This window comes from Neovison vison, chromosome 4 (assembly GCF_020171115.1).
Source record: "Neovison vison isolate M4711 chromosome 4, ASM_NN_V1, whole genome shotgun sequence".
NCBI lineage: Eukaryota > Metazoa > Chordata > Mammalia > Carnivora > Mustelidae > Neogale > Neogale vison.
Window position 1 is genome coordinate 149,812,503 of NC_058094.1, and position 12,090 is coordinate 149,824,592.

Consider the following 12,090-nt stretch of genomic DNA (forward strand, 5'->3'; position numbering starts at 1 on the left):
CCATTTGTCCCTCAAATCCTGGGGTTCCAAACAAGCCTGTCTTCTCTTTACAATCTTTGAGAGTTCTCCTTTGGTTTCTTCTTGTATTATTCCAGGGTTTACAGTTGTGTTTAGAAGGGAGGAGCACGAAGAAAGAGGATTGTGACATTTTGACTGGAAGTTAACCTGCCATTTTTGAAAATGTGACTAATAATTAGTCAATTCTTGAAAATTTCCAGACAAGGAAGAAGGCTGAAAGAAAATTCTAGAAGCTAGATTATCTTTATTTATAATCAATTTCAAGGTACTCTTTGCCCAATCATAAATTTCCCAGACATTCACCAAACATGATTTTTTTTTCCCCCTCTCCCTGCGGGGGGGTGGGGTGGGGTGGGGGGAGTGTGGATAACAAATTTATGCTGTTATTTTTTCACTATAAAATCAAATTAAGATTTTTCTTCATCTTTGTCAAAAGTTTAATTTCGTAATATTTCTATAAATAGTGTATCCTGAGTTTACAAGTTTCTCAGAAACTTGTCAAAATTTTTGTCAAAAATTTTGACAAAAACAAAATTTTGTCCATATACTGTCATATAGTCCTATGAAATGTCTGCCCTAACACAGTGAATCTGCCTCAAATGAAATAAAAGAGGTATGAATTGATCTCATCATTGTACCATTTCAGCTACAAAAAGACCTGAATATCTTCCTACTTTGAGGTAGAGATTTTTGTTTGTAATCCTACAAACTGTAGACATTCCAAAACTGCTTAGGAATACAAATTAAAATAGAAATTTCACACCTTCCACATGGTCATGCTGAGCTAGTACCCGCGCGCGCCTAGAATCGGGTAGCAACCTTAGCTGTGCCTGCCGCTTGCTGCCTGCCACTGCCTCCGGACCATGGACCCCCGGAAAGCGAGCGAGCTTCGGGACTTCATGAAAACGTGTAAGCAGGATCTGAGCGTTCTGCACACTGAGGAAATGCATTTCCTGCGGGACTGGGTGGAGAGCATGGGGGGTAAAATACCACCTGCCACTCATAAAACTAAATCAGAAGACAGTATCAAGGAAGAAAAATCAGATAGTAAGAAGGCAGAGGAAAACAAAGACAGATGAACCATCAAGTGAGGAAAATGATCTAGAAATTGACAATGAAGGTGTGATTGAACCAGATACTGATGCCCCTCAAGAAATGGGAGGTGAAAATGTAGAGATAATCGAGGAAATGATGGATAAGGCAAATGATAAAAAAGTGGCTGCCATTGATGCCCTGAATGGTGGTGAGCTACAGAAAGCCATTGATTTGTTCACAGAGGACATCAAACTAAATCCTCGCTTGGCCATTCTGTATGCCAAGAGAGCCAGTGTCTTCATCAAATTACAGAAGCCAAATGATGCCATTCAAGACTGTGACAGAGCTATTGAAATAAATCCTGTTTCAGCTCAGCCTTTTAAGTGGCTTGGGGAAAGCACATAGAATTCTGAGCCATTGGGAAGAAGCAGCACATGATCTTGCCTTTGCTTGTAAACTGGATTATGATGAAGATGCTATTGCAATGCTGAAAGAAGTTCAACCGAGGGCCCAGAAAATTGATGAACATCGGAGAAAGTATGAGCAAAAACATGAAGAGCGAGAGATCAAAGAAAGAATAGAAAGGGTTAAGAAGGCTCAGGAAGAACATGAGAGAGCCCAGAGGGAGGAAGAAGCCAGACAGCAATCAGGAGCTCAGTATGGCTCTTTCCCAGGTGGCTTTCCAGGGGGAATGCCTGGTAATTTTCCTGGAAGAGTGCCTGGAATGGCAGGGGGATGCCTGGAATGGCAGGAATGCCTGGGCTCAATGAAATTCTTAGTGATCCAGAAGTTCTTGCAGCCATGGAGGATCCAGAAATTATGGTGGCCTTCCAAGGATGTGGCCCAGAATCCAGCAAATATGTCAAAATATAAGAACAACCCAAAGATTATGAATTTCATCAGTAAATTGTCCGCCAAATTTGGAGTTCAAGCATAATGCCCTTCTGACAAATAAAGCCCTTGCTGAAGGAAAAGCAGCTTTGATCACCTAATTGATGTCATAGTAAAACAAACCAGTGTATCTCTAACCTTCTCATGAAGAAAGCTGGGGTGCTATGAAGAGAATCCCTACCCTTCTGCTCCCTATGCAACTGAGACATTCTACAATGATTTGCCATTAGGCTGTTCATTCAGATAATGATTGAACATTATCAAACTTTACACACTTTAAACACTTTTTAAACCTTAAAAATATTTAAAAACATATTAAAAGGGTGTGTTAGTCCCTACATTTTTCTTTACTAATCATTTCAGTTTTTTTTCCCCTTTGGATTAATTGGGCAAGGAAGATACTTCAGTGTCGAAGATTTATTGCTCAGTTATAACGAGTGAAATAAAGGCTTATTAGTGGGAGGCAAATAATAGATTAAAATAGATGAAGTTTGAGTTGGGAAAAAAAATAAAATAAAATAGAAATTCCACAATCAGGGGGTAGGACAGAGTGTGACCGTATCTGAATTTTACATAAAGTTGTTTTGAGTTGAAAATAAAAGGATCTGAAAATAATACACGTCTAACCATGCAGTATTTCTGGTCCTCACAGTCTACTCTTAGACTTGCTTTCATCACGAGAGATAACCCTGATCCTGAAACTAGTACTCAATATTCTCTTGCTTTGTTTTGTTTTGTTTTTTTTATAACTTTTTCAAATCGGTATAAAATTTTGGAACTTATTAAAGTTTTGGAACTTATTAAAACTCAATATTATATTACTAAGATCCATTGCATATGGCTGGTGTAACTATGAATTATTCATTCTGGCTGCTATGTCATCATTTGCCCACTGTTCTACCTTATGTCATCAAGATTCAGAGTATTATTTTTGTTTGATGAGTTTTAAGGTAATAATTTTATTATTAAAAATTACTTAGGTTTCCTGGGTGGCTCAGTTGGTTAAGCATCCATGGGTCATGGTCCTAGGGTCTTGGGATTGGGCCCTGTGTGGGGCTCTCTGCTCAGTGGGGAACCTGTTTCTCCCTCTCCCTCTCCTCCTCCCCCTGCTTGTGCTCTCTCTCTCCTTCTCTGTTAAATAAATAAATAAATATTTTTAATATTTAATAATAATAAGTAAAATAAATAAAATCTTTTTTAAAAATGACTTTAAGAGCAGGCCATGGAATAACAATGGAAACTAGTTTTGAACCAAGGACCAAGTTTATGCACAAAAGCTTATTTTTAAAGTGAGGTCAACTTTATAAAAAGAAAAAAGTCATTTCAGATTTCAATTTCCAGAAAAATGACAGAAACATCTTCAACTACAAGTTGCGTAAAATTATGAATTTGCACTTACTGAAGTGGGTTTACAGGAATGAAAAGGGAATCCATAGATGCCACTAATGGAGAAGAAACAGAAAGGCTGTGCAAAAAGATGCAAACTCATTTTGCAAATCAAAAACTCTTTGGAATAAATAAAGACAAAAATCCCATGTTTGTTCTGCTAGGGAGTTCAAAATAACCCTATTTTCATCCTGTGAGAATCTTGAGGAAGAGAGTGATACAAAATTTGATCCAAAACCCATGAAATTCATAGAGTACAAAGCAGAAATAAAGGTAAATCTGTTCTGGGGGGATCATTTTGTAAGCCAGTCAACTGACTTTTCTTTTAAGGAAAAAAACTCCCTTCAAAACATAAGCACACAGTGAAAAATTTCAAAACACAGAGAGAAATAATTCTCTAGGAAATGATAGAATTATATGAAAGGGACAATATGTAAGTATGCTTAAATTGGCTAAAGTAAAATTTTTAAATATGATAAACTACAAATAAAGCATAAGGCCTTATTAAAGATATGACTTGATAAATGCCATATTTTTTTCTGTTTCACTTGGAAATAATAGTAAGCGTCATGTAAAAAGTATAATTTTCTATAAGGATAGAGTTTATGCTAATTATAATATATAATCTCATCACTGACATCTTTGCCTTATGGGCAAATACAGTAAATAAATAAATCCCTGAATACAGAAACTATGGCCTGTTTTCCTTATATATTGAGCAACTCCTTAGAACTTAAGATAAATTTGCTACCATCCTACAGCTTTACTTGAAACATAAACACTCACCCACAATACCAAATAAAACAGGAAACCAATGAAAGTAATGGTTTCTCTTTCCCCCTACCGCCTGCTCTGTCATACTGGTTTATTTTGTAGAATAACAAGACAAGGAAGGAGTCTGTGTAAGGTTACTAAGACAGTGAGAAATGGTACCTGAATTATTAGTTAATTTTTCTCTTTTAATTCAATCATAACTTTTTTGGAAATTAGGATAAAAAGCTGGATATATCCCTTACACAGCATAGTGAGATTCAAAAGCCATGCCTTTGTTGTGTTCTTCTTTATGGGATCAATTTTCCATATGGTATTTGCAGTTCTTACAGGAAAGTTTGTATTTTGGCTTTCTCTCTTGTAAAACACATGTTCTTGAGTTCTTGGAATCTGATTGAACATCCTTTGTCTCAGAGGATGCCCAGAGGCTGTTTTTATGTTATCTCTGGGGTTTTATACACACACAGCCTCCAGCCAGAGACTGGGCTTTGATTATTTTAACTTGAGAGGGTTTTCTAGTTGTGGGTGGGCACAGACATAATTTTCCCTTTGTCTTTTTTTTTTTTTTTCACACAGATTATTTTTTTTGAGCCAAAAAAAAAAAAAAAAAAAAAAAAAAAAGGAAGAGTAATACATTCCTATCCATACTTTCGTCATGCTGTTAAGATTTGCGGCATTGCAAAAAAAAAAGTAGTTTTGGTTAAACAACAACAGCTTTGAAAATAGAAGCAAATGCATGTTCAGGTACAAAGAGATAACAAAAATAAAAACCTAAACCCCTCAGGCTCTATTTCTGCATTTTCTAGTCTTAGCCAAAGAAGAAAAAGAGAAAACTCAGAAAGAAAAGCTCTTGTGTGGGTATATGTATCCAATGTTGCTGTCATGCTAATGTTCAGAATCTCATGAGAAATCTTGGTTTCCATAGTGAGTGCAATTGTATGTCTGACACACTGCACTAATATAAGATGGTATGAATGTTGACAGACAATATAGAAAGCAAAAAGGCACTGAAGCCAACATAAGAGTATCTGCTAAATCATAATCTGGAATTTCCTTTGTTATGTTCTGGCAAATTTCCCATTATCAAACTAGAGTAAAAATAGTAGTACTACTGGGGATTATCTAGTATGAACTTGTCCAGATTTTTTCCTTGCCCCTTAAACTTAAATACTGTTTGTCTCTTTATTTTAAGTATATGACCTTGTCGACATTAATGAATAATCAAGGGCATTCAAGATAAAAACTCTAATTTCTTTCCTTTAAATTAAAACTTTATATGCCCATTTGTCCATTTTTAATAAAAGTATACCACATAGCTATCATAATTTACCCTTTACAAAGTACAATTTCTCAAGTATGCTTCAGAGTAGCTCTGGAAGTTAGATGGGAAAGAAAATATTCTGCCTGTTTGATGAATAAACAGAGGTGCAGAGTAGTAAATGGCTTGGCTAAATAACCAGTCTTAGTAAGTGATCAAACCACAGGATTCTGCTTACCAGCGTACACAATCTGGAGTCAGAATTTCTTTTTTTTTTTTAATATTTTATTTATTTATTTGACAGAGATCACAAGTAAGCAGAGAGGCAGGCAGAGAGAGAGGAGGAAGCAGGATCCATGCTGAGCAGAGAGCCTGATGTGGGGCTCCATCCCAGGACCCTAAGATCATGACCTGAGCAGAAGGCAGAGGCTGTAACCCACTGAGTCACCCAGATGCCCCATGGAGTCAGAATTTTGAGTCAAAATCTTGTCCCTATCATAGTTTCCTAGGCACAAAAACTTACTATATTTTAGATTTTTGTGAGAATCAAAAGATTTATTATATGCAAAGCATTTAGGACAGCACCTGTGTAGACATCCTTAATACTGTTATTATTTCTTGAGAAATAATTATTTTTTTCACTCATGTGAAACCTTAGACCCTTACTTATAACTTGTATTCCTTTCCTCATCCTAGTCTACACATATTCTCCCCCATTTAGTCAATTTACCCATGATCTGCCTTGGATCTTTTTCTTTCTGTCTACCAACATGATCAGGACTCTGTCATATATAAGAAAACCATCATCGTTAATCCTTCAAGTATCATCTTTTTCTCTCTCACTCTTACCCTACTCCCCCCCCCCCAAAAAAGCCATACATCATTTGACTTTCCGGCTGGAAATGACCTTTTAGTTCCATCACTCTTGTTTCACACATTAGGCATAGAGAGCCCAGAGAATTGAGTGCTTTGTGCAAGGAGAAACAAGGCACCAGCCTAGAGGAGCAGAACGAAGTACTGAAACCTAACCAGGCCCGGTGAAGAAACCAGTGTTTTTTCACAGTCCCATTTGTGCACTCCATCTTACCCAACTGCCTTTGCAATTTTTGATCCATATCTTTAAAAACGAAGACTTTGTGTCACTCTTTTCAGCATGTAAAACTCTCAATTTTCTTTTACATGTTTTCTCTCCAATATAATCCACAATATTGAGTTTCCTGTTTTAATTCTCCTTTTAAAATGTATTCTTTTATGACTTCAGGTCTCATATTTGGGTCTTTAATCCATTTTGAGTTTGTTTTTGTGTATGGTATAAAAAAGTGGTCTGGTTTCATTCTTTTCTGTTTGATTGTCCAGTTTTCCCAACATCATCTGTTGAGGAAAAGGCACTTTTCCCAAAGCATATGCTTGCCTTTTTTGTCAAAGATTAGTTGGCCATATAATTGTAGATTCTGTTCAGATAATCTATGTGTCTATTTTTCTGCCAGTATAATGCTGTTTTGATTACTACAGCTTTCTAATATAACTTGAAGTCTGGAATTGGATACCTTCCACTTCTGTTTTTCTTTTCAAGATTACTTTGACTTCTGGGATATTTTGTGGTTCCATACAGATTTTAGGATTGTTTCTTCTGGTTCTGTGGAAAATTCTGTTAGTATTTTAATAGATATTGCATTAAATATTGCTTTGGGTAGTATAGACATTTTAACTATTTGTTCTTCTAATCCATGAGCAGGGAATAACTTTCCATTTCTTTCTGTCATCTTCAATTTCTTTCATCAGTGTTTTATAGTTTTCAGAGAACAGGTCTTTTACCTCCTTGGTTAAGTTTATTGCTAGGTATTTTATTATTTTTGGTGAAATTATAAACAGGATTGTTTTTTTAATTTCTCTTTCTGCTACTTCATCATTACTATATTGAAATGCCACAGATTTCTGTATGTTGATTTTGTATCCTGCAACTTTCCTGAGTTCATAATTAGTTCTAATAGTTTTTTGGTAGAGATTTTTACAGAGCAGAACTTTTTTTTTTTTTTTTAAGTTTAATGAAGTCCACCTTAGTTAAATTACTTTTGTGGGTCATGGTTTTTGCATCATCATCATACCCAAGTCATCTAAGTTTTCTCCTGTGTTATCTACTTGGAGTTTAATAATTTAGCATTTTACACTTAAATACATGATCTATTTTGAGTTAATTTTCATGAAAGGTATAAGGTCTGTGTCTAGATTCTTTTTTTTTTTTATTAGATATCTGGTTATTCTAGCACCATATTTTGAAAGAACTAACTTTGTTCCATATCATTGCCCTTGCTCTATTATTAAAGATCATTTCGCTGTACTTATATAGGTTTATTTCTGAGCTCTCTATTCTGCTCCATTGATTTGTTCATCTATTTTTTTCATCAATACATACTTTTTTGTTTACTATAGCTTTACACTAAGTCTTGAAGCTAGGTAGTGTCAATCCTCCAACTTTATTCTCCTTTAATGTTGTGTTGATTATTCTGTGTTTTTTTGACTCTCCTTATAAACTTTAAAATCACTTTGTTATATCCATAAAATAACTTCTTGGGATTTTGAGTGAATTCATAGATCGAATTGGGAATAACTGACATCTGGACAATACTGAGTCTTCCAAACAAAGCATTTTGTTTGTAGGTTTTAGTTCAAATAATTTCAGCAACAAAATCCCTATAACTAATCTCTCAGTTGATCATCCAGAATACTGTACTAGATATATACTTTTTAAGTTATTAGGAATAAAATTTATATCTAAGAGATACATTAAGAGACTTTTCATAAATATATGTGTAATTATGGCACATTGTTATACTTAAATTTATTTTTTCAATTTTAATAACAATTATCCATTCTTTGTGCACATCATTTCCTAATATGTGTTCTAAAGAATATAATTTTTCTGAGACATACCATGAAGATTTGGTTCATGGACAATGAGTCTGGAAATTACATAAACTATTATTATCAACCCCTCAGAGATTAATAATGCATACGAGACTCTGAAATACCCTAACAATTTGAGCAGAGGATTTAAAAATAGTTTATATAATTGATTCTGTATTTTATATATCTATCTGTTGATCTATCTATATTACATTTGATTTGGTATTGATCTTACTAAAGTGATTGATATTGATATTACTGAACTCTGTTCAAATTTTCCAAGTAACTTTCTCCAAAAAGTATGTTTATCATATTAACTAGGTAAATGTGCATATTCTTCTGTGAATTACAGAGAATTTTAGTTTCTGAATAGAACTATTCAATGAAAGTTGAATAAAACTCAAGTAATTGTAGTAATAGCAAAAACAGTCATAAACACTAAAATTTACTTTATATTTACCATGTCCCTGGCATTTTGCTGGAACTGCATTTTCACGTAATCATATCTAAAACCTTTGACGTGAGTACTACTGTCAACGCATGTTACTCGTGAGGGCATTGAGGCCCACAGACGTAATTAATTATTTAAAGCTTTACAGTTTATAAGAACAAGACAGTGATTTATAATTGGTTTATCTAAATCCAGAATCCTTAGTTCCAACTGCTGTTTCAAACTTCCTTTTCAAAACAGAAATTGACCAAGAAAACATATGTGATTATTATGGGTTGAATTGTGAACCCCCCAAAAAGATGTGCTCAAGTTCTATTCCTTTATATCTGTAAATCTGATATATAGATTTTTTGAAATAGTCTTTCAGATGTAATCAAGTTGAGAGGAAGTCATGTTGGAGTAGAGTAGACCCTTAATTTAATATGGTGTCCTTATAAGAAAGGAAGAGAATGTAGGAAGAACACTATATGACAATGAAGACAGAGATTCTGGTGCTGCATCTACAAACTAAGAAAGGCCAAGAATTGCTGACAATAGCAGAAGCTAAAAGAAAAGCAAAGAAAAGAAAAGCAAAGAACGGATTATCCAGAGCATTCAGAGAGCACATGGCTCTGGTGACACCTCGATTTTTAACTTTGAGACTCCAGATTATGAGAATGTATTTCTGTTGCTTTAAGCCATCCAGTTTGTGCTACTTTGCTATGGCAGTCCTAGGAAACTAAAAACAGTGAACTGTTACATTCAGTATTTAAAACTAATAGGATAGCCATATTTCTCATATTTGCAGAAATGTATACAGATTATTAGAAAATGGTTGATATAGAATATATCTCATCCCCCCAAATTGCAATATAATTTAAAATAATTAAAACTAAATTTTGAAGTTAGTGCATCTAAAATAATAATAATAATGATAATAATGAATGTATTTTTATTCAGGAAACAAGTACACATGTTTTCATTTAAAAATGTGTTATATATGCCTATTTGTTATCAATTTTGCTTAAATTGAAATTAAACTTAAAATTTTGCATTTATGATTAACAACATATTGTAGGGAATAAATTATTTTATCCTACCCCCACAAATTGCCAAGAGAATTACTTAAAGAAGAATTTTAATTTGTCAAGACAGGAAACATCATTTTATGTTCATTTTTATGTCTTCTATGATTCTTACTTAAAGTAATCATCAAATCTCCCTCATGCTCAAAAAATACCATTTTCCCAGAAATGCACTGGTTTCTTGTAATCATATATAACAATCTAGTATAACACTGAGTCATTACTCCCAGGACAGTCATATTCCAGTAAAAATAAAAGTTGAGGACAAATTAAAGACAACCTTCATCTCAAGAAGTTGATCCCATAAATCACTTAATATTGGAATAAAAATGCCAATATACATAATAATTTTAACATTGCACAGATATCTCACTTCATTTTTTGTGATTTTCAAAGCACATTATTTATTATCTTTTATTATTATTGAAGTTGAATTAATGTTTGCTAAAATAAGTAATTATTAAATTTTATCAAGAAATATCCAGAGTTTTTTCTTATTTTATCATTCAGTGATACTGGAAAAATTATCAAACAAGTAGAAAAGCACATAGTTGTAAAGAACATTAGCTGATAAAATTTTATATGAATGATTTTTCCAAGAAAGTTCCTCATATAAATGTTTATATACTCTCAGAATCTAAATAAAACCATAAGAGCATATAAGAGTGCCTTGATATTCTAAAAAAGACTGTTGGTTCCTCTTAAAACCATGGAAAGAAATTAAGAATTCCAACTAGCTGGGAAAATTCAGCTGTCATCTAGAAAAATTCTGCATCAGGTACAATAGGCTAGACTAGGTAGTGGTAACAATTAAAATTGAACTTTGATTGACAACATGAAACAAAATTAATTCTTGCCTGTATCCAATCAGACATGTTCGATGGATCTTCTTGACACTCAGACAGTGACTTCCATTTTTTAATGTTTCCATTTTTGAAAAACCTTGAAAACCACCTTGCGAAGGGAAAGTGGATGCTTGCCCTGGAGTTTTCATTGCCAGAGTTGGCAAGAAGCTTCAGCCTACATCCAGTCACACAGTCCCTATCTCACTAAGAAGTAGCCCAAGAGGGTAGTCTTCCTGTATACCCAAAAAATAAATCTGGGGAGCACAAACCAGTGTATCTGTCATGACCTCAAACTTCAAAGCTACACATTTTGGGAACCATTGACAGTCACATTGCTTTTCAACTTCAATAAAGAAAACATCTTTTGCAAAAAATGAGAGAAAGATATGAGTTTCTCTTAAGTTTTCTCCAGCCCCGATTCTCATACTCAATGACAGTAAGTACTTAGGCAGTAATATATTTCTTCCTACTCATAGTTCCTATCAAATTTATAGTTGTATAATTTAACTGGATTATGGGATAACCCAGATATTTGGTTAAATATCACTTCTGGTGTGTCTGAGAGGGAATTCTTGGATGAGATTAACATTTGAATAGGCAGACTGAATAAAACAAATTGCCCTCTACAGTGTAGGTGGGCATCATCCAATGCATTGAGGTCCTGAGTAGAATAGAAAGTGGGGAAAGCAAGAATTTACTCTCTCTGACTTAGGAGCTGAGACATTGCTTTTCTCCTTCCCTCAGACTTGGACTTACACCATTGGTGCTCCTGGTTATCAACTTTTTAGACTAACACTGGAACTCACCACCAGCTTTCCTAGGTATCCAGTTTGCAGACACGGGTCATGAGATTTCCCAGCCTCCATAATCATGTGAATCAATTTCTTATATTAAATCTCTTAGCTAGATGGATGGATGCATGGATAGATATAGATAGATATTTCTCTGGAGAACTCTGATGAATACAGTGTTTTTGTTTCACTTTGTTTTGTTTTTATTTGCTTGTTTCCTTCAGCTTTCATTATTTTTTTTCCCAAAATGTTATCTCACACATTTTGTAAATAAAATCTGCAGTAGGTTAGTTCTTTATGCTATATTTTAAGATTCTTTAAGCTGTGCCATATCTAGTATATGAAAGTAACTGGATTATAGTTTTAGTTTCATAATAATATAAACAATTCAAAAAACATTATTCTTTTTTTTTAAATATGCAAGCTTAGTGACTTTTATGTTGTAGCTTTATTTATTACAGTTTGTTAAAAAAGAAAAAAGAACACTTTGAAATGCTTATCAGTTACATTTCAGAGGTTTCTGGCTTTTGTTTTGAAGATTAAATGATAAAAATCCAATCTTATGTTCATTCAACAGAACAATTACCATCATTTTCTTCTCCAGCTGTGGAAATGGTTTTAGATTATTTATTTACCAACCACTCGTATGACACTTACTATAGCCAAGTCAGTGCTT

General features: G+C 34.0%; 1 pseudogene; it reads left to right on the plus strand.

Moving 5' to 3' along the window:
- The first annotated feature begins 881 nt into the window (after window positions 1-881).
- Window positions 882-1,926, plus strand: LOC122905403 (annotated as a pseudogene).
- Window positions 1,927-12,090: the final 10,164 nt, after the last annotated feature.